The 8066-nt window shown below is 37.1% G+C and overlaps 1 pseudogene; it reads right to left on the reverse strand.

The window, feature by feature from the left end:
* Nucleotides 1–6833: 6833 nt before the first annotated feature.
* On the reverse strand, nt 6834–7743 carry LOC127684855 (olfactory receptor 4C45-like; annotated as a pseudogene).
* Nucleotides 7744–8066: the final 323 nt, after the last annotated feature.

Here is an 8066-nt window from a genome sequence, read left to right on the forward strand (position 1 = left end):
ATGTACCACATTTTTTTTGTATCCATTCCTCCGTTGAAGGACACCTGGGTTCTTTCCAGCTTCTGGCTACTACAAATAGGGCTGCTATGAACATAGTGGAGCATGTGTCCTTATTGCATGCTGAAGAATCCTCTGGATATATGCCCAGGATTGGTATAACAGGGTCCTCAGGAAGTGTCATGCCCAGTTTTCTGAGGAACCGCAAGACTGATTTCCAAAGTGGTTGCACCATCTTACAATCCCATCAGCAGTGGAGGAGTGTTCCTATTTCTCCACATCCTCGTCAACACCTGCTGTCTCCTGAGTTTTTGACCTTAGCCATTCTGACTGGTGTGAGGTGAAATCTCAGGGTTGTTTTGATTTGCGTTTCCCTAATGATTAATGACGTTGAACATTTTTAAGGTGTTTCTCAGCTCTCCGAAGTTCTTCATGTGAAAATTCTTTGTTCAGCTCCGTACCCCATTTTTAATGGGGTTATTTGGTTCTCTGGGTTCTACCTTCTTGAGTTCTTTGTATATATTAGATATTAGCCCTCTGTCGGATTTAGGGTTGGTGAAGATCCTTTCCCAATCTGTTGGTTGACGTTTTGTCATTTTGACAGTGGCCTTTGCCTTACAGAAACTTTGTAGTTTTATGAGGTCCTATTTGTCAATTCTTGATCTTAGAGCATAAGCTATTGGTGTTCTATTCAGGAACTTTTCCCCTGTGCCCATGTCCTCCAGGGTCTTCCCCAGTTTCTTTTCGATTAGTTTCAGTGTGTCAGGTTTTATGTGGAGGTCCTTGATCCATTTGGAGTTGAGCTTAGTACAAGGAGATAAGAATGGATCAATTCACATTCTTCTGCATGCTGACCTCCAATTGAATCAGCACCATTTGTTGAAAAGACTATCTTTTTTCCACTGGATGCTTTCAGCTCCTTTGTCGAAGATCAAGTGACCATAGGTGTGTTGATTCTTTTCTGGATCTTCAATCCTATTCCATTGATCCGCATGCCTGATATTGTACCAATACCATGCCGTTTTTATCACTATTGCTCTGTAGTAAAGTTTAAAGTCTGGGATACTGAATCCCCCTGAAGTTCTTTTTCTGTTGAGAATAGTTTTAGCTATCCTGGGTTTTTGTTATTCCAGATGAATTTAAGAATTGCTCTTTCTACCTCTATGAAGAACTGGGTTGGGATTTTAATGGGGATAGCATTGAATCTGTAGATTGCCTTTGGCAAGATGGCCATTTTAACTATATTAATCCTGCCAATCTACGAGCATGGAAGATTTTTCCATTTTCTGAGATCTTCTTCGATTTCCTTCTTCAGAGATCTGAAGTTCTTGTCATATAGGTCTTTCACTTGTTTGGTTAGAGTCACCCCAAGATACTTTATGCTGTTTGTAGCTATTGTGAAGGGAGCCATTTCCCTAATTTCTTTCTCAGTCTGCTTATCCTTTGAATATATAAAGGATACTGATTTGCTTGTGTTGATTTTGTAGCCAGCCACTTTGCTGAAGTTGTTTATCAGCTGTAGGTGTTCTCTAGTAGTTTTTAGAGTCACTTAAGTATACTATCATATCATCTGCAAATAGCGATAGTTTGGCTCCTTCCTTTCCAATTTGTATCTCTTTGTCTTCCTTATGTTGTCTAATTGCTCTAGCTAGGACTTCAAGAACTATATTGAAAAGATATGGAGAGAGGGGGCCACCTTGTGTAGTCCCTGATTTTAGTGGGATTGCTTCAAGTTTCTCTCCATTTAGTTTGATGTTGGCTACCGGTTTGCTGTATATTGCTTTTACTATGTTTAGATGTGGGCCTTGAATTCCTGTCCTTTCCAAGACTTTTAGCATGAAAGGATGCTGAATTTTGTCAAATGTTTTTTTAGCATCTAATGAAATGATCATGTGTTTTTTTTCTTTGAGTTTGTTTATGTAGTGGATAGCATTTATTTATTTCCTTATATTGAACCATCCCTGCATCCCTGGGATGAACCCTACTTGATCATGGTGGATGATCATTTTGATGTGTTCTTGGATTCGGTGGGCAAGAATTTTATTTAGTATTTTTGCATCGATATTCATAAGGGAAATTGGCCTGAAATTCTCTTTCTTAGTTGGATCTTTGTGTGGTTTTGGTATCAGCGTAACAGTGGCTTCAAAGAAGGAGTTGGGTAGTGTTCCTTCTGTTTCTATTTGGTGGAAAAGTTTGAAGAGTATTGGTGTTAAGTCTTCTTTGAAGGTCTGATAGAATTCTGCACTGAAACCATCTGGTCCTGTGCTTTTTTTGGTCGGAAGGCTATCTATGACCCGTTCTATTTCTTTAGGGTTATGGGTCTGTTTAGATGGTCTATTTGATCCTGGTTTAATTTTGGTAATTGGTATCTGTCTAAGAAAATGTCCATTTCCTCCAGATTCTCCAGTTGTGTTGAGTACAGGTTTTTGTAGTTGGATCTGATGATTTTTTTTAATTTTCTCGGTTTCTGTTGTAATATCTCCGTTTTCATCTCTAATTTTGTTAATTTGGATACTTTCTCTGTGCCCTTTGGTTAGTCTGGCTAAGGGTTTATCTAGCTTGTTGATTTTTTTCAAAGAACCAGCATTTGGTTTTGTTGATTCTTTGTATGGTTCTCTTGGTTTCTACTTGATTGATTTCAGCCCTGAGTTTGATGATTTCCTGTCTTCAGGAATTAACTTCTTCTTGTTCCAGGGCTTTCAGTTGTTCTGTTTATCTTCTAGTGTATGCTCTCTTGAATTTCTTTTTGGAGGCACTCAAAGCTATGAGTTTTCCTCTTAGCACTGCTTTCATTGTGTCCCATAGATTTGTGTATGTTGTGCCTTCATTTTCATTAAATTCTAAGAAATCTTTGATTTCTTTCTTTATTTCTTCCTTGACCAAGGTATCTTGAGTAGAGTATTGTTCAGTTTCCACGTGTATGTGGACTTTCTGTTATTTTTACTGTTATTAAAAACCACTTTTACTCCATAGTGATCTGATAGGAGGCATGAGATTATTTCAATCTTCTTATATTTGTTGAGGTCTATCTTGTGACCAACTATATGTTTGATTTTGGAGAAGGTACCATGAGGTGCTGAGAAAAAGGTATATTCTTTTGCTTTGGGATGAAAAGTTATATATATATATATATATATATACATATATATATATATATATATATATATATTAACTCCAATTGGTCCAAAGCTTCGATTAGTTTCACTGTCTCCCTGTTTAGTTTCTGTGTTCCTGATTGGTCCATTGGTGAGAGTGGAGTGTTGATGTCACCCACAATTATTATGTTAGGTGCAATATGATCTTTGAGCTTTAGTAAAGTTTCCTTTATGAATGAGGGCACCCTTGTATTTGGGGTGGGAAACACAAACTTAACAGAGACACAGTAAAACTAATTGAAGTTTTGGACCATATGGATTTAATAGATATACTCAGCTATTAAAAACAATGAATTCATGAAATTCATAGACAAGTGGGTGGAATTGGAGAATGTCATCCTGAGTGAGGTGACCCAATCACAAAAGAACACACATGGCATGCACTCACTGATAAGCAGATATTAGCCCAGAAACTCAGAATACCCAAGAAACAATTCACATCTCAAATGATGCCCAAGAAGAAGGAAGGCAAGTTCCCTGGTCCTGGAAAGGCTCAGTGCAGCAGTGAAAGGGAATACCAGTACAGGGAAGCGGGAAAGGGGTGATTGGGGAACAGGGGGAGGGAAGAGGGCTTATGGGACTTTCAGGGAGGGGGATGTAGGGAAGGGGATATCATTTGAAATGTAAATAAAGAATATATTGAATAAAAAAATTAAAAAAAGAATATACCTTCTTCTCAGCACCTCATGGAACCTTCTCTGAAATCGACCATATAACAAAACACCTCAACAAATATAAAAAGATTGAAATAATCCCTTGCCTCCTATCAGATCACAATGGAGTAAGGGTGGTCTTTAATAGCAGCAAAAATAACAGAAAGCCCACATACTTATGGAAGCTGAACAATGTTCTCTCTGTTCAATGATACCTTGGTCAAGGAAAAAATAAGGAAAGGAATCAAAAACTTTTTAGAATTTAATGAAAATGAAAGCACAACATACCCAAACACACACACTGTCCAAAAAGAAGTAAGTAGTTGGATGGGTGATAGAAAGCGATGGAGATAATAAAAATATAATATTCAAATAAAAAATTCCAAAGCCAAGAAGCTTTATTTTGATTGATGCTGAGAGTAGAACAGTGGTCATAGAGTCTGCAAAGACTGGAAAGAGGGGGATATTGTGAGGTTGGACAAGAAGAATCAAAATAGAGGTACCTCAGAAGAATAAGTACTAAACACTGGGATCAAACTGGCTAACAGCAAATCATTACATATTTTATAAAGAACTAGAAAAATGTTTAAAGGTTTTAAAATGAAATAAAGAAACAATGGACATTTAATGGGATATTGTTGCTGAAAATATTTAATCCTAATCAGGGGCTTCTACCCTATCTTTGGTTATACAATTCCCAAATAAAAGATACTTGTGACCTTTAATTTATAATAAGCCTTTATTAGAACTAAAGCAGATATCTACCCTCTATCCTATTAGAATCAACTTTCCTATGGATAACCCTGAGTTATTACTTACTATATTCTGTCTGGACTGTTCTAACTCCAACTGATCACCCATCATCACCATGATATTAAGATTCTTACCCTATGGCATCTTCTCCTCTCACCACCTCCTCAGTTTCCTCAATCTCTTTAAGTGTTCCCTCAGACTTCATTCCTTGGAAATCCAAACCCTGCCTATGTCACTTCTGCCTCACTATTAGCTTTTGGCATTTTTATTTATCCAATAGTTTTAAATTGAGGATGATTGTGCATGCAGATTCTCTCATTCTTGGGGGCAACCAGGCCTTGGAGGCCAGACTTCTCTTATGATGGGTGAGTGAAGCACTGATCTATGAGTATGGCGGAGTCATTTTACTGCTATATTCCTTTAGCAGAAAAACAGTATTTGGTTTTCCCCTAGGATGATGGGGATACTAGGATTGATTTTGCTTATTAAACTATGGCTTCTGAGAGCATCATGTTAAACTCCACTTGTTAAATTCTTTTGAAAAATTGTATTACTTGTATATATATTTTCAGCAAAGACCATTTTTGGTATTGGTATGTTCTTCCCTGATGAAGGCTATTTCTCCTGCTTTTAACACTCCTTAGTTGCCTGAGGTTTGTGTGTGTGTATGTGTATGTAGGGTTGAGTCCTCTGTGCCTTTCTCTGTTCTCATTAGCATGTCTGTTGCTGTTATCCTTGTCAGTTCATGTGTGGCAGTCATGTCAGTGGGACTTTATGGGTATAGTTTCAGACATTATTAGGAGACAATCTCAAAGCAAAATCCATGATAGTTTTGGCTCTGATTTCAATTATATATACATATATATAAATTAGATCAAGATCTAGATATATCTCACATATGTATAACAAATATGTAAAAATTATTTACAAAAAGAGGCCATGACTTTGAAAGACAGTAAGAAGCATTATACAGGAGCATTTGGAGGGATAAATGGAGGGAGAAAATATGTAACTGCATTATAATCTCAAAAAATATAATCAGTAATTAAAAACAAACACAATGGAAATCAATGCAGAAAACAGTCAACCAATAGTGGCTTTGACCCAGGTTCTATCTTTTTAATCAGATAGTTTTTATAGTCATAGGTTTCCATAGAGTTTTCATACATCTGTAGGGTTCTTTTTTATCCACCTATTCCCCACTACTCCCACCTTCCCTCACCCTTCCTCCAATCCCCACTTAAATATTTCAACCCCTAGTATTTGTATCCCAATTTTCACATCAAATATGTTTTTCTACTCCTCCCCCTCTAAAAAACTTCCTGTCTTTTAAATACCCTTTTGTATCCTTTGTTGCTTTCAGAGCTCTACAAGGATTTTAATTTCAGAAATATAAAAGTTCAGGTTAGATCCACAGGTGAAAGAGAACAAAATATTTGTCACTTTGGACCTGGATTATCTCATTTAACATAATATGCTTTAGACTCAATCACTAATAAGAAAATTATTTATTTTCATTTTTGTGTGAAATAAAATTCCATTATGTATTTTACCACATTTCCTTTATTGATGTATCAATTGGTTTATACACATTGGTAAATTAAGTTTCTAAGTATGAAGAGAGCAACAGCTTACGGTTGTACAAATGTCTTGGCTGTAGGTTAATGCCCTTTGAGGAAATGCCCAGGAAAGTTATACCTGGTTCATATTGTTTTATTTTTAGTTTTTTGGGGGAAAACATAGCTGATTTCCACAGTGGGTGCATTAGGTTAACTTTCAATCAAAGTGAATAGGGGTTCCCCTTTCCCTGCATCCTCCTCAGCACTTGTTGTCTTTGTCTCACTGAAGTTGAGAAAAGAACAAAGATCACTACAGGCTATTAAAAGCAAGAAACAGAAGGCACTAAGAGAAGTAGGGATAAGAACTCCAAAGATGTGGTAAGATAACAGAAATACATCTTACAGGGGCTAGGGTGGGCATTTTTACAACAAATTACTTTAGATACCATAAAAAATTGGAACAGAATTTACAGATTTTAAATATAAAGAATTAATAAAATTTCAATGTCATAGAAACCCTTATCATTTTGATGTGGTCATACACATTTTCTACAAGTGTAATTATACTGTTCCCATTCCACTAATCAAATTATTCCTGTGCTAATTCTGATTCAAAGTGTAATTGACTATATCAATTTAAGTCACTTAGAGAAAAAAACTCTATAGGTTACATCACTAGGTATTCCTGCCTTACTATAGAAAATGCCTAATTTTATTTAACCAGTGTTTGACCTGATTTGACCCAGGAGCTTCTTCATAACATTTTTGACCTCCTCATTTCTGAGGCTATAGATTAAAGGGTTCAACAGAGGTGTCACTAGGGTGTAAAATACACTCACAACTTTGTCAATGTGGAAGGAGATCACTGGTCTCACATATGAACAAGGTACAAAGAATAAGACAACAACAGTGACAAGAGAGGCACAGGTAAACAGGGCTTTGCAACGCCCTTCTGAACTGTGATTCCTCAGGGAGCGAAGGAAGACCACATAGAAAACAGCCAGAGAAAATGAGTAAACACAGTGACCCGCTGTTGGCAGCAATCAGGAGCCCCAGAATGTGAGTGTCAGTGCAGGCCAACTCCAGGAGTGGGATTAAATGACATATAAAGTGATTAATGGTATTGGGGCCACAGAAGAGTAATTGGGATATAAATATAGTCTGTATCATTCCTTGGACAAACCCCAGGATACCAGCTGCTACCACTAAGAAAATACATACGTGTTGGCTCATGATGGTCATGTAGTGTAAGGACTTGCAGATGGCTACATAGTGATCATAGGCCATGGAAATCAACAAGATGATTTCAGCTGCAGCAAAACAGTGCTCAGCAGAAAGCTGAGTCATGCAGCCATTGATGAATATGGTGCTCTTCTCAGAGATTAGGTCATAGATCATTTTGGGCACTATGGAAGAGGAGTAGAAACCATCTATGATGGACAAATAGGACAGGAAGAAGTACATGGGAGTAGCCAGGGCTGGGCTGATGAAGATGGTGACTGAGATGAGCATGTTACCTGCCAGTGTGATCAAATAGATCAGTAAGCACACAATAGATAAGAGTTTCTGCAGATCTGGGTCTTGGGTCAAGCCCAGGAGGATGAATTCTGTAACATTGCTCATCCTTTCCCTTGGTTTAGTTCAGGTTCTGTGGATATGGTCATCTGAAAAATGAGAGTATCCACGTGATATTTTAAACTCAAAGCTAAAATATTTTGTCATCTCATTGTTGGAATGGCTGAAACAACAACAACCAAAAAAAAAAAAAAACCTACTTTTTACTTCTGCTGTTATGATCACTGTGCAGGCAATTTCGAAGATGAGAAGTACAGATTGGCTTACTGCTAATACTTTCTTGTAATACTTCAACCAACCAAACTATTTTATGGTCATTGGCTAATGGTTAACTGCCTTTTTTAAAAAATTAATTTTAGGGGATAATCGCAAAC

This window comes from Apodemus sylvaticus, chromosome 5 (genome assembly GCF_947179515.1).
Source record: "Apodemus sylvaticus chromosome 5, mApoSyl1.1, whole genome shotgun sequence".
Classification (NCBI taxonomy): domain Eukaryota; kingdom Metazoa; phylum Chordata; class Mammalia; order Rodentia; family Muridae; genus Apodemus; species Apodemus sylvaticus.